This window comes from Larimichthys crocea, chromosome XV, assembly GCF_000972845.2.
Source record: "Larimichthys crocea isolate SSNF chromosome XV, L_crocea_2.0, whole genome shotgun sequence".
NCBI classification, from domain to species: Eukaryota; Metazoa; Chordata; class Actinopteri; family Sciaenidae; genus Larimichthys; species Larimichthys crocea.
The window spans coordinates 1,604,807-1,621,324 of record NC_040025.1 but is presented as its reverse complement, the minus strand read 5'-3'; positions in this window follow the sequence as shown (position 1 = coordinate 1,621,324).

Here is a 16,518-nt window from a genome sequence, read left to right as displayed (position 1 = left end):
GGGCTCCACATAGAGGCAACCATTCACATTCACACCTTTATTCTCAAAACTCTGAGTTTTAAGTCAGAATTCTGATGCTGTCCTTTTTTTGTCCTTTTTTTTTTTTACTTTACTCAATTTTTCACATGTGGCCCTAATCATCTTCTGTATAATAGCATCATGGATCTGTGGGGTTTTTTCTTATTATTTTTAAAATGTCCCTCAAATATTCTGGTCATATTTTTGTCTTGCTCTGTATTGAATTGACAGAAACAACAAATTACTGTGTGGTCTCACTAAGTATAAAATGCAGTGGTAAAAAGAGTATTCAGATCTCAAGTAAAAACAGCAACACGACAGTGTAATAATACTACATGACAAGTAAAAGTCCTGCATTCAGAACCTTACTCAGCTAAAAGGCACAGACATATTAGCAAAATGTACTTTAAATTATGAAGTAAAGCAGAAAAGAAAACTACTCATGACAGAGAAAGTTTATTATTAAGTGAGTTTATTATTATTATTATTAAAACAAGCATCTTCATTCTGTGGCTGGAGGAGAGGAGAGAAAACATGCAAACTCAAACTCAAACTTCTCTCTGAGAACCAACAGTGCTAACCACTGTGCTGCATCCATGGAGGCCTGAGATACTGAAATACTTCATTATAGTGGACACATTTTTCATAACCAGCTTTAATTGTTTAAGCAGGCTAATTTCTCTGACAAAAATGTCAAACATTTGCTGGTTCCAGTTTCTGAAAGAAAAGAGATTTTGTTACTTTCTACTGATTTTACATTTACTCATTATTGCAAATGAAGAAAATCAATTTGGGGAACTGTGATAGTCTTTCACCATGAACAAAACAGAACAAAATAGTTATTGTTTAACATCCTGCGTATTTGACAGATTAATCTATAATGAAAAAAATCATTAAATTGCAACCCTAATCTGAACTATTTTGTGTTTCTATGTAACTTTCAAATGCCATCTCATCAGCAAACACAAATCCAAACGTAGTAGCATTCACAAAGGGCACAGGAAGGCACCATAGAGCTGGTTACAGTGTGGCCTACCTGGTTATCAAGCAGTCTGCAGTACAACAGAATCATTTGCATGCAGATATTGATTTAGAAGTGCTGAATGGGTCTTAGGAGGGAAAAGGAGCGGGAGCCGCTTTACTTGACGTTGTTTTGTTCTGAGCATCCCCACATACAGAGGCAGAATCATTGTGACAGGCGGAGAGAGATGTATTCATATAAGCATAATAGCAACCCTGAATACCAGAATTCAAAAGTACAGCTGGCCTACTGATAGCCCGTCATAATTTATGGGAAATATCCCAAAAATGTTGCACCCTGCCAACCCTGTAGATAGACAGTGGTCAAGTTATGAACAAAACAAAGTTTAATCTGTTTTTTCAGTCTCAGGAGGGTCTGTGGGAGTGGGAGTGGTAGAGACCAGTATGAATATGGGGAATTAAGAAAAGTCCTTTACCTAGCAACTGCTGCGGCGTGGAATTCACTGTCAAGCTTTATCTGACTTACTTTCAGTCTTTGTTGCCCAGTGTTACTATGGCAAAATGTTGAGCAATGGCTACGGAGGCGATAAGTGCTGTGCTGTGCTTTCCATCTTGTCCACCCTCCCACCCCCCCGTCCTGTATAACACTGAATGCAGCCCTCCAGCCAGAGGGTTGTACCTGGTTCAAGAGTTTATTCCCAGTGGTGTTTACCTTTGAGCAGCAGCCTTGTTTTCCACAATAGATGATTACAATACAGTGTGTCATTGATTGGACATGGGTTTCTTTCTCAAACACACACATGCATTGTCGTTCACACACCTGTGACGCTGACACTGCGAGAAAAGAGGTGGGCTTCTGCTGGCCCAATCCACTGCACCCTCCCTTTACCCCACCCATACCTCCCCAGCCCCCGTGCACTAGGGGGGCTCCAGTTTCACAAAGCCCCCCTCAAACTACAGAAGAACGCCATGGCTCTCTATGAGCTTTTGAACCCCTAAAAATCCAACCAGTTGCCCGCCTACTCCTGACGCCACAGCTGTCCTCGTGTTCCCTTCACTTTTTCACTTCTCACACCTTGTCCTCAACTTAGAGCATAGGTGAGACGGGAGGTGTCCTCACTTATGGGTTCAGGTAATAATAAGATGGGGGGGTGGTAGAGCAGGGGAATGAAGAAACCTTTGATATCATTCCTTTTCCATTTTTGATATGAAACAATAAGATGTGGCTGAGGGGCCGCATGTGTATTATCAGACCTGGTAAGCCTGTTGAATATGCATTGTTCTTTGTAGTGCAGCACTAAAAGCTAATGCAGGATGTAAACTGAGAACTAAAGTGGATTGGGGTGTGTGGTTAAGGCCAAAGAGGTGGGGTGGAGGTGGGGGTTATGTGTGTGTGTGTGTTGGTGGGGGGGGTTGGGCGCCGGGAGGGCTGCCAACCACAGGTGTAAGGCAACTACAGCAGCAGTGGTGGATAGGCAAACAGCAGGGCCATTGCCCCCCCCCCCCGACAACAGAGACAAAAATACATAGCGCAACAAGTGTGGCCCCTGCCAGCATATGTGAGAACAGGATATTGGCTCATCTGTTAGTCTGATTAGTTATATAGCCTGGCGGTTCCATCTCCTGCAAATAAGTGCCCCACCCCCCCAAAACAACACCTGATCCTGTTGATCCAGCTCTGTTCAGGACCTGGCATGAGAAAGTAGTCCCATGTGCCTGTAAAAGATTTACTGATACCTGATAAGGGTGATAGTTAGGGAGAATTAAGACGCAAGTTCACGGCACATCAGGTTGTTTGTGCGAATGAATTGCAAATGACCTGTGAAAACGACGTTCTGCACGGACAGTTCACAGTTTGAGGAACGATAACAATCACTATGAATTTTCATTTATGCCGCGAACAGCCGTTACCCTTAACAGCCCAAATCCAAACAGCGCTAACACTTTTCATCAGTCACTGTAGAAGCCACACATACGGCAGCCAGGATTTTCCCAAACCAACATACAAGGCAGACATCTGTACATTGTATATATTATGCATATGTGTGTATGTGGTAATGAGCAAATGTTGGTGGTAATGTGGCCCTGGTGTGTGTATTGAGGTGAGAGGCTGGGAGGCTCAAGGGCATGTGTGACCTACGTGTTGAGTTGTAATGTAAACCAACCATGTGTGGTTGGCTTCAGTGTGGTCATTTGTATTTCAAACAGTTAAAGAGGCCAGCGCTGAAGGGAAACATGCAGTGACAGCTGATGTTGAGATTAATCTCCCTTGCTTTCATAGTCGAGTCTGCAGTGCCTTTAATGGTCAACTTTTTGAGTTTTATTAGTCTTTCCAGAGCTGTATATGTTTCCCAAGTCAGTTTAAGACTTTAAGTAAAATGCGATTTTTGTGGAAAGTTCTTGAATTTAACAGACAGAAGATTTTAGTGTTTCTTTCACAAGCACATTGTAGGAAACACTTTTCCTTTGAGCTACTCAAGAAAGTTGGGGGACTCAAAGCAGAAGGCAGAGATCCTGATCACTGTAAAACAAGACAGCTACAGCACCCTAAAATATTTATCCTTAGTTGATTTTTGGATGTGGTTTTGGATCGAAGTTACCAAGAGGTCAGTATGGTGTAATGCTAATGCAATGCTAACCTGTGAAAAGAATGAATAAATAAAAAAATAGTTTAGTTATGTTTGCTCATTATGCAACCAGCCCATTTTTTTCTTCAGCTTCAGGTTAATGTTACCAGCTGCAACTGGAAGTAACTTAAACATGCTGCCACTGGCTTCAAAAGAGGACAAGTGCGAGCATTTCTTGTTTTTTATGACCCGCTCTAGTTCAGTTTCAGTAGAGCATTTGATAGCTACTTAATGAAAGTAATGATTAATGATTTATCTTAGAGAAGGAACCATAAAACTGTCTTGTGCATATCTTAACAGAGACAATATTACATGCATTCTTTTGCCAAATCCTTATTCAAGAAACTTTAAGCTCAAAGTTAATTAGGTGGTTTCCAGATTTTGGGACTTGATATTGTTCAACCTGAAAACTACACTGTTGTGTTGTAAAAGAGATTTCTTGTTCTAGGTTACCCATAGATATCTCTAAAGGAAAATTAATTTTGTTATTTGTGCCTCTATTAATCAACCACATGAGCCCTCCCTATGTTCATATTTATTCCAAATTAAAAACTTCCCCATTCACAGCAGCTTCTCCCTCATTTAGAAGTTTACCTAACCATGCAACTATTTCACAAAACCTCCTCATTCACCTCTTCCTTCCCTCCTCCTTCTTCCCCATATTAGAGCTAACTGTCCTTGGAAAGTACTGATGTACCCTGCAGGGAAAAAGGCAGGATAGATGCACCGTACCATTCATTCAGCTCCTTATCACAACATTATCTCAGCATTCCGATGCCCTGAGCTGGAACGTGCTCATATTCTCAGACGACGCCTCCTGTGTTTTTTTATTGGAGACACGGGTCAAACTGGAGTGGCAGATGTTCCCATTTGCTCACCCAAGTAGAATGACCTGCTCCTCCAGGCGCCTCCTTCCTCTTCTCCTTCCATATCGAGTGACTGCCAGCCTAAAGGCCATTGTGGACGTTTATGGAAGCGCAGAGGAAAGAGCAAAAGGAGACAGAGCTTAGAATAAAGTCGAGATGGATTCCTGGAGGGGCTGTGGAGAAGGGACGTCCTCCAGGGCTCTGACTAGGGGCCTCTATGCTGCTGAGAGCCTCCATTGAAAGCCACCTGTTGATTCAGTTCCAGATGACCCTACTGGGCTCACTGATATAGGGATGGAGAAGAAACAGAGAGTTGCATTTGGATGAGGAGTGTGTGAAAATGAGCCATAACATTCAGACATTCATCTGTGTCTTCATGTTTTTGGGTCATGTTTTCTATTCATTTCAAAATTTAGATTAGGCCAAAATTACAATAAGATTGAACAACAGGATGATTTAAACATAGTTTTAAACAGCACAACTAAACAAAACGACAACAAGTGTACAGTCATGCAGCAGAACAACAGTGCTTTGAGTGAAATGTTCACTTCAGCATGATTGCCAACCATAATAATTACCACAAAAGAAAGGCAGCAGGAGATACAATGAGAAAATGAAAAACGTGAATTATAAAAGGAAAATACGGTCTCTACAGTTTAAAAATAAATGCATATTATCTAAGAATTATGATACTAATTAATATACTGATATACTATTAGCTTTGTGTTAATTTCTAGCCTGGTGAAAGACAGCTATCTGTAACTTACAAAAGCCCAGAAGTTTTAATGGTCTCCTACAAAATTTCATTTCATACTTCCTCTTTTGTGCGATTCACGACAGCTCATATATGCTGTTCCTTGACCACCCACCCATCCATCCATCCATCCATCCATCCATCCATCCATCTATCCATCCAGATATCCAGATATTCTTCTTTACAGCCATGCCTTCCAGCTCCCATAAGGGATTCCAAGATGCAGATGGGTCTCCTCCCAGTTTGATGTGTTGATCAGATGTCTCCAACCTTTTCACAGGGTTTCTATTATTCTATTATTATAAGCTCCCTCATCCGATCTTTCTCCACTTCAACCAGACACCCTGCAAAGGAAACTAATTTTGGCCACTGGAACCAAAATATTATCAATTTACCCAAAGCTTGTGACCATAGGTGAGTGTTGTAAATCAGCTGGTAATCTGAGAACTTCATGTCACCTACAAAATAACACATTTCCATAGTTGTTAGTTAGTAGCTAACATGTGGATCTCCAATGAAAGCCCAGCAAACCCCCATGAGTTGACAGTCTGTGTGAGCATACACTCAGCTGAAAAAAGACATTCCAACAGCTCAATGATTATATTTGAAATTACTGCTCTCGGTCCAGCTGACTAACTATAATCAGCAGTCGACTTAAAGAACTTGCCTAAAATCTTGCCTCTATGTTCAACGCTGCGGTCGGTAAGTTTAAAGATCAGCAGTAAGATAAAGACTTGTAGTTCTCTTTCCTTCCTCCACCCACCCTGTCAGTGTCAATTAACAGTATCTGACTGACAACACAGAACACATCTTTCATGCTTCACAGTTCATACTTGGTCAGGTGCCCAATCTACATAACTTACCTTGAAATCAAACAGAGAGCCAGCAACTCTGCCAAGATTATGACTTATAAAGCTACTTATTTATGTTCCCGCAACATGGGAATTACTTTTGGTGAGCTCACACAAATGATCAACTTGTGAAACCTGCCTTCAAGAACTCTTAAGCTAAACATCTTGATTTATTTAAATCGTTTTATTTAAATGGGCAGCCATCCATTTAAAAAGGACACAAATGCAGTCTTAATTTGAAGTGTTGAGGTTGATTCATGCATCATTTCCTTTCTTTGTAATTCCATGAAGTCATGCGTGGCTCATAAATCTCTGTCATGGCTTCAGTTTATCTCTATTTAGCTTTATGTCTGTGTGCGTGTGTGTGTGTGTGTGTGTGTTTTAAGGCTAAAGAGACTATAGCAGTGCTAGGGCTTATACTGTAGGTCACACTCTTTATTGTTATATCCCCATTATCTCACAGTTGTAGCTGTCATCACTGCTGGGTCCTGGATATGTGAGAACTATCTGAGCAGCACCCACCCATAATATACAGTGATGTCATATGAGCAGCACCTGTCCTGGTGGTTGAAGCCCACCTCCCCACAGTGGTTTGTGGTTTGCTGAGGTAGGCACGTCAGGCATGTCTAACTCTGACTCCAAGTAACGAAGGGCTGTTATGCCAGTGAAAGTGTTGGGACAGCTGCATGTGTTTGTGTGTCCTAGCATGCTGATCTTGAAGTCGGCTGGATTTGTATTTGAAGCTTAATGTCCTAAGAGATTATTGTAAGGTCTAGAAATTATTAATAAAAGTGAAGATTGCAACACTCAGCTCTGTGTTGTTGATATAAAAAGACAAAGGATCAGCCAGCCATCATTGTCCTATTATAAGTTTTGCAGTATTAGCATTAACAGCAGACTGTAAACATCTGCTCCACTACACTCCATGAACCTTATAAAATCTATTCTAAAAACTCACCTATCAATGTCTTATTTTAACGAGCAATCACACTATGTGTACTATGTGTAATGTGAAAGGGGTCATCGTGAAACACCCACAAAGAATAATAAGTCTTTAGCTTTATGGAGCATGTTTCATCTCATTATTTAGATTTTCAGGCCCACAACTTTACTGTTTGGGTTCACCGCACTAACCAACAATGCTGCTGAAAACAACTGCCTGGTTGAATTCAGGGATAAATTAATTTAATTTAATGGGATGGGATTTTCTTGATAAAACTATTTATGCATGGAATGCATTTGTTGAGCCAATGAAACCACAGCACACGACACACACAGCTGCATTTTTATGCAAGATTTTCATAATGTCCATGACGGTATTAAAAAAGACCACTGATGACCACATCGTTAACCACCAAATGCTGTTGGTCAAACTTTGTTTTGTCTGATTTCTGTCCTAGCAATCAATCCAGACGATTTCTATAGGACAAACTATACAAGATATTACAGAAAACCATCCAACTAAAACAAAAGTTAGAGCATGTGTCAGGGACATGAAGAGATGGTGTGTAATGTGATGGAAGGAAAAGAAGCTGCAGTACCCTCTGCACCTTTACTTACTTTGGGAAGGTCTCTAGTATGGTGGCATGTGCCATGGGTGGGCATTTTTACACCAGTACTCTACTTTAGCAAATGATGTTGCTGTGTCTTCTGGGTGTGTAATGTATCAGTGTTGTGTTGACATCTTGTTCCAGTGGCCCAAAGGCTCCAAGTAAACACTTCAAAACACTTTAAAAACATATTCATACATACATTTACCACATTAAATAATTAATGGGGAAGTTCTACAGTGTTTGTCTTTGTGAAGCCCCTGTAAATTCACATAGTTTTCATACTAGTAGCAGTTCTTGCAGTGGTTGTATGGAGTATGCGCTGTTCCAGTAAAAAGTTCCTTTGTCCTATTGTGCAAGTGCTGTTTCATTTTCTACTTTGCAAGCACAGAATTCCTGTGGTAAACTTGACATACTTGTGATGTTTTTCAGTTTTATATCCATCATAAAAAAACTTTCGAACATGAAATATGTGAAAGTAATTTGCATCCTGTGAATCCTCACAAGCTGCGCCACTTGGGTGTGTCAATAGGAATGGAAAAATGGTCTAAAAAAAAATAGCAATAAAAAAACTCACAGCAGGTGATATGATGATGATAATATGCAAGGTGGGGCGTGTATGTGTGCGGGCAGATCAAAAAATGCCAGCATAAGAGATGTTATCTCTTTACTTCCTTGTTTACAGGGGAACTCTGGTGGTGCCACGCAAACAAGAGGTATAAAACCTCCAGACTTTTAACCTTTCGCCATCATAAACACACCTAAAATGACCTTCCAGATGGCAAATTACTAACACACACATTCTCTTTCACTTGCAGCGCTGTCAGAAGAGGTTGTCGCTTTGCAGTGTTGAAACAGCCCGCCTGCAGCTGTTACATCCATTGAGTCAAGTGTGGGAATGCAGGGTGTGTGCATCCAGCCGGGTGCATTCATGTACCTGCTTGCTTCTCCACCATATTAGAGTTACTGGACATGAGCACTGGGGGAGCTGCTGGTGCTGACGACTGTGGTGAAGGTGGTTCAGTATATCTTCATTCAGTATAGCATCACAGCTGTTTGTGGAATGGAAGCTCATTTCAATGCCTATCTGTCAAGACTGCTTCAGCGAGAGCCTGTTCTTGCTTGTTGATCTCTTTCAACAAACACCAAATACCAAAGCAAGTCTTTCTCTGCACCTGTGGGGCTGATGAGGTCTGCCTGCTAGCACGTGGGCGTGAGACAAGAATAAAATAGAAAATACGCTTTGTAATGACTGTGAATTTTTTGCTCTTTTTAACTGTAGCCCACACATGTACCTGAGGGGATTTATCCAGGCTCATCCACTGATACCAGTCCAGATCACAAAGTGGGCCTGTAACAGAGTTTAGAGGCATTTTCCATTACTTGCGTAACCTGATTTCTCAACCTAGATTCCTTACTGCATGTAAACAAGCATGTGTAGTCTGTATAGTCTCCATATTTGCCTTTAGACTATGGAACAAGAATTTGTGATGCTGTAGTTATGTGCTTTAACAAAATAGCTAATGAATACAAACAATATTGACGTACTAATGTGTAATGTTTACCACATTCATCATCTTAGTTTAACATGTTGACATACCAACACTAGAACTACATACAAAGTGTACTGTAAGACAGAAGAAAAGATAGACAATCACCTATGTTATTGAAATGAATCCATGAGTAAAACAGAAAAAGGAATGTCTGCAACAAATCTCACAGCAGTCCATTCAATAGTTGTTGAGGTGTTCCACCTTGAACTTAAAATGTCAACATGCTGGTGGCAACAGACGAATTGGCGCATCATCAAATATCAAAAGATTGTTGGATTCATCCTCTAGTGATCATGAATGTCTGCAAAAGCATGATATCAGGTACTATCAGATACTACATTACTGTAGGATCACTGATGATTTTTCAGGAAGTTTTAAAGGTTGAGTTCAAAACATATTTGATAACACACCCTCAGTGCATGTAGCCATGCAGATAGCTTTGGTTTTACCTACTAAAGTTTTGAAATATCTGCCAACAACAAAACAATTCGCAGTGATTAAAACACTAAAGAATGAGATATCGTAAAATCTGCAGCAACATGTAGTATTTCTCAAGACTGGGTTCTTGCTGTCAAAGTTTTCTTTGGAACTACATTGTGCTGAACAAATGATTACAGTCTTTAAACTTATGTGAAAACGAATTATTTGCATTGTATTACTAGAAGGATTTTGGGAATTTAAAGTCAGAGATGTGGTTTCAGATCCACATTAGGCATTGCCAAATGTTCTCGGGGATTCAGAAGGCCTTCTATGTAAGAAAATGTGTTATTACTAACTAAATGAAATTGTTATTTTTAAAGTTTGGATTGTCATTTAAGACACAAAGTTCAATCTTACAGGATGAGAGCACAAGTCCTGAACACAAGCTACATTCACAAAGTCTTCATTCTCTACTTAACAGCTGCAGCTGTTACAGCAACCAAAGAGTTATTAGAGCAATGAGAAGAAATCACTGAATTTGTCAAAAGAAGCCTATAAAGTATGTATGATTATTAGAAATAGAAATAATACATAATATAGAAGGAAAACTGTAAAAAGTGTAAAAATATCAGGAAAACTCATCTATGATGCAACATTCACATGAAATAATCTGCTCAATATGTATCCAAATCGCTTGTTTGACACAAACTTCCTGCAGTTATGTTCACTGTATGGGTTAATTGTGTAGTTGTTCATTTATTCTGTATAGTTATTGTTATGCATTGAATATAACATGAAATATCCATAAAACATGTCACTCAGTCAGTGGTCGTCAGTTTACTCCTTGATAGAAAAAGGGGTCCCTTAAAGAAAGATGTTGGGATCCATTGTTCTCCAGCCAACATCTGCTAACCATTAGCTGTACTGCACCTTAAGGCAACTCTACACTGACAGCAGCTTTTGGCCACTGCTTGATTGGCCCAGATGTAATTCTGGTGTCAGGTACGATCAGCTCTCTGCTGTCCAGAAAGGGCTTTTGCTCAACTTTAGAAATTACATCTTTAACCCCTCATGTCCCTTTGTTTTGTTTTGCTATGACACATCCGAGAGTGGGTTGGTATTGACATTATAACTTTTCAAACAAGTTACCTCCCAGAGACAGTTTTTCTGTCCACAAAGAACAACTGATAGCTGATAACTTTTTTAAATAATGCACACTTTAATATTTGTTTCAATGGCTAGTCCGACCTTACATGGCTCTTTTCTACATGGTTACATCAAGGGCACAAAAAGAGTGCCTATTAAATGTGGACTGAAGTGAGATGTGCCCAGAAATATATACTATTAAGGTACAAATTTAAAGACATAAGGGAGGAAATAAATTGCATCTGGGAAAAGAGGAACCAACCTCCTCCAAGAATGCAAAATGACCAAATAGTACTATTGTCAAAGACACAGTCTTCCAGTTTGCACAACTTTAAAGACTCCAGAGTCTCTCACCAAGACATAAATCTACGTAAAACTACACTTTGGTTATAGCCCAAATCTCTGGTAAGACCACAGCTTTCCATAAATCATAACATGGTTGAGGTTTGAGGGCAGCAGTGATATTCTTGTAAACAGCTTATAGCTTATTTGTGCCCTGGATGCTTAGCAGAGGAAATTTAAAAAAAAAACAGCAGTGCAGAGAGTGAACAATTAGCTTTAGGCCAACAAACACAAACAGACACACGATGGAAAAGAATACTGCTGAGAAATCCCGCCTGTCCCCGTTAAATGCCTTCCTTTGTGTTTTTATCTCTTCCTTAATTCTACTTTCTCATTTTCCAGTCTTAAAAAGTTCCAACCCCATCATTTTCCCTGCGAGTGTGCTCAAGCGCTGTACGGGCAGAGCACACTGAACAATCAACACATCCTGACTGGCATAATAGCTCTTTGTACTCCACCCGTTCAACCACTGGAAACCTATTTCAGAATGAGTCAGGCACACACACGCTGTTTTCAGGCCAACACCCACCTCAAGTGACCTGGGTCCAGTTTTGCCACCCGAGCACCCGAGACACAATTTCTCTCACACTTATTCACACTGGCTGACAGTTTGGGTTCTGGAGGCGAAGAGTGGTTAAAATCCAGAATAGATGGAGGGTAAAAAAAAATTAAATATAAGACAACAGCACACAAGCCTGGCTTTTATTTTCGCTGAAAAGTGAAAGAACCACAAATCATCTTCACATCTCCCTGGAGCCAGATCACGACCCAAACCCCACCACTCTGGGGAAGAAGGAATGGAACAAGACATGCATACTGTCCCACCAGCCACTATATTTAACTACTCATTTAAATGCAACAGTAAAAAAATGTTGACTTAACATGTTTAATGCCTACACGTTTAGGCCTACGTGAAAAAAAGAAGAGTGTACACTGATGCATTTGGGTAACTGTTTAAAATCAATCCACTTTATTTCAATTTAGGCCTTTTTTTTGCCATCATTCCTGTTGAGAAAACATCTTATACACCAAAATAAAGTGACCTATTTTGTGACTAGGAGACCACGCACAGGATAATGCATATTTTCAATGTTCGATGAAAACCATGTGTCCATGTCCAAAAATAATTTTTTTGAGGAGGATGAAAAAACTAGCTCACAAAATGAACCTAAAACACAATTCCATGTTTACACAGTCATTAGTGAACCATTTAATATTTTTAATGGATTTATGTGGATTGTGAGTGAAAGATCTATCTAAAGCTACCCTCCTCCAATCTATCCTACTTACGTGATGTAACAAAACATCTTTTCATTGGTCCATAAGAGAATATGCACAGTCTATATAGAGAAAAAAGTCAAAATCATCAAAAGTAGAGATATGTAGTTTTCACTGGACAGCAATAATATGAATGTGGGCAATGCAGTGCAGTCAGAATGTTTTATCATAGCACTCAGTAGTCCTGATCACAGCTATTAGCATATTAGTGCACTTGACTCTTCTGCAGATAGTCACGGCCTGTCTTATCTGTGACCGCCAATGTTTTTTGCCCTGCTGGACTTTGATTAAGCAATGTCGCTGTCCAAGAGCATAAAATTGGTAGCCTCAACTTTCATAACCAATAAAAACAAATCTAAATTGTGCCATCACATTTACATTTTACCTAAATGCTGTCTGACAGCAATACAGAGGTTTTCTACAACCAAATGAAGCAAATACGAAATAGAATATGAAAGCTTACGCATTACATCGTAGATATCAGATTGCATCTGACACTGAGCCATGATGTCACAGGAAGGTGTTATGTTTATGAGGCTTGAGTCACCCGGGTGAGGCCATATAGCTGTAGCATTGCCTGTCCACACCTAATGTGTACTGTGACCCCATCAGTCACTTGATCTATTTCTAACTGTTGGCCATTGTAAAGTGGAGCGATCACATCATTACATTTCATTCAGTGCTGTTTGCCTGCACTGACCTTTCGTACACAGCCTGGAGAAGCGTTCTCACTTTACGTGGACAGGTATTATAAGTCAGCAATGTATCATATCGTTTACTTGACAACTTATTTACAGAGTTACATGACTGATTGAAAGATAAAGTGCATAAAGGAAACTTTAAAAAATCATAAATCAATTTGACTTGGAGTGCCTTGTAAGCATTTTCTAAATGACTTAATAGAGCCTGTGTGCATTCATATACCTGACCTTTGCTTCTTTTGCTTCCGGGTTGTAATAATGTGACAGGCCTACTAAAATAATAAAACAGCATCGTATCTAACTCATTCCCCGGTTTGTCTAAAGTTTATATTCACATAGTCTTTAATCTCTCAGATTAAAGTATTTACACCCAGGCTCCAGGCAATGTTTATCTCCCAAACATACTCTGATAATTTCCTTTGTCATTCTCAAACAGTAAAGTTAGTGCAATAAACAAACGCCATATTCTGTATCTCAGTAATTTGTTGCCCAAACATGGAAATCAGTCATAAGTGAGTGTTTCATTAGAAAATGCTACAGTATGTTTCCTGTGCCCATATTAGCGCCTACCCTGTCTTCAGTGTTTTGTCATGGACTAGTCAACCATTAAAAACTTTAGCCTACAGCAAGTAAGAGAGAGCTGTAAGGAAACCCAGATGTCTGGATACTGATCCAAAACATTCAAAACATGTTTAGCATTTGTAATAATGCAATGTACAACAGAAAACCCTCCTCACCCCTAACATAACTTTGCTTAAGAGTCACATGTCACATGCTTTCATTCCATTTATCTCAACATAGATAGTAAAGTGAACTATGAACCACGATGGTTGCTGTTTAAATGCCACCAGACTGAGACTAGTCCAATCTATAGAAGGCCAAGCTGTAAAAACATTTATAGAAAGTATAGATAGCTGAAAAGTTGTAAAGACAATAATTTAGTACAATATAATTGATATCACAGAAGCAGTCATTGTAAAGTATAGTATAATCCTGTATATTGTAGCGATTTAAAGTTTTAATGGGAGCTGTAGTATTTTTTTTATTCTAATGCTAAATTAATTGTTGAATTTTTACTGTTTACTGAATTTTAAAATGTTTATCTTTATTTTTAAGAACTGCATTATGAATTTGCAGCACAATAACTTAAACTAGCTGGCTAATTTCTGAAACAAAAACCTTGTACAGTTTAAAGATCCTTTTTGTTGAATGTTGATTTGTTGAACTCCCTTAACAAGTCCAGCAGGTTTAGAAGCGTCTATTGAGTATAGTAACCATCCTACATGTTGACCTTTTAGGATAATGTAAGGGAACCAACAATTAGTGCACACAAACGTATACTAACCTGTCGGACAGCAGAGGACGCAAAGGGAAAGTTTGGACATTGTGGGTTTAAGTAGCACAGTCAGTACATTGGGAAGCTAAAACAGTTTAAACTTAAGAGCACCAATATCCTTCAGTCTAACAATGCACTTATTTCTATATTCAATTCATGAATTTTATTTGTATAGCACCAATCTTAGGACACTTTCCATATGCAGCAGGTCTACTCTTTATAATACTATTTACAGAGACCAAACAATTCTTAATATAAGATGAACATATCAGAATCAAAATGAGCAAAGAACAGAACAGAACAGAACAAACATAAGTCTTTCTTCACAGTCAGATCAAAGAAATTTAGGATGTCATTGCTCAACATACCAAAAAAAGCTTTATACCAAAAGTCTAAAGTTTTGGTCCCAGATTTGTTTAACGTATACAGTTCACTTATTTAGTATGCAATATGCTTTATACAATATAATAAAACATACTGCATTAGTTGTAAGTAAATAAAATTTGTGGATTTTAAATTTGAAAAAATGTAAATGAAATGTAATTACACATTATTGTAAGGGATGACCTGACAAAGAAGTCTCCGCTCTAAGATTAAAAGTGAAAAAGATGGAGCACATATTTTGAATTATTATTTTTGTATTATCTGAGAGAGAAATTCAACAAAAACACAATTTATAAAATCTACCAACTATGCAGAAAGCCTGATTTATTTTCTCAACAGCTAACAACTGCAATTAACAGCCCAAATCAAATCATTAACATGAGTCATTGTCCTCAAAAGGAATGACACAAATACAAATATCTATGACCTGGAACAAATCACAGCACTACTGTATCTGTGTTCCCACGGGGCTATAACGTCAAATTAACCATAAGTCAGGCTTCAGGCTCACACCTCAACGGAAAAAAAGACTGGTGAAACACCTCAGGACTTTTCAAAAGGTGATATTACTGCTGCCTATTGTTATGAATAAAAAAGCTTTTATATGTTCCTGGCAAGAAAAGTAGCCTGGCAACCATGTGCTGAGCTTTACTTTAAAGCCATTTAAGCTTCCATTGTATTACAATGAACACCTCTTTCTGTAAGTATTTTGACTGACAATTTATATATATATATATATATATATATATATATATATCTCAAAGGAAGTGTTTTGTTGTTGTTTTTTTTAATTCAAGTATTCCTTTTACTTGCTATATTTTGCGCTCTCATGTAAGAACAAATTGTCCAAACACCAGTATGGAATGTTGGGAGCACAATGCCAAAAGGACACAAACAAGAAAACAAGCACTTATCAGTGTCTGAAAAACCAACCTCTGAATTTTCAACATTCTTTTCATTTTATAGCTTAAATTGGTCTTTCAAAATGTCATCTTGTGGCAAAGAATTCAAGAGCAGAACAGCTCAAACATATGAATAGTCTTATTTAAGGACGTTCACATGGTTCCTCCTCGACTTCACCACCTCATCGCCCAAAGGCAGAGCCTGTAATCTTAGAAGAACTGCAAATCTAGAGTGGGAGGTGGAACAACGTGTAGGGAAGTATCTTGAATTTCTCCTGAAGTCTTCCTTGTATTGCCCTTTCACTGCTGTGACCCAGTCTGATCTGGTTCTTCTCACGCTGCAAACAGGGCGTCAATTATCATTCCAAGTCTTGGCCTGTCAGGATGCTATAAATCATTTATGCCTCACCTCTTTGCGTGGTCACACTCCTTTCTTTCTACTGTAGAAATAAATGTCATGAGAAAATGGGTAAAATACGGGTATGGTCCTCTTTATCCTCCTTTGGGTGCTCAATCACCAGCTTATGCTGCTGCAGCTGGTGTTCCTCAGTGTCATCTTTTTTTTATGAGAAGGCCTTGACCTACTGCATCAGCCTTGTGGGATGAGGATGAAAAGTAACAGTCCATAATACATTACAGACAGTTGTTTTGTTACATAAATATCTTTTTATAACAAAGATTCAGAAGTTCACTGTAAACAAAAAGTCATACTGTAAGTTTGTTTCTCTTCACAGGCTGTCTGCTTTTAATTGTAATCAATTGCACTCTAAGGAGTACTACCAAGAATAATGAAAGATCCTGCAGTCCTG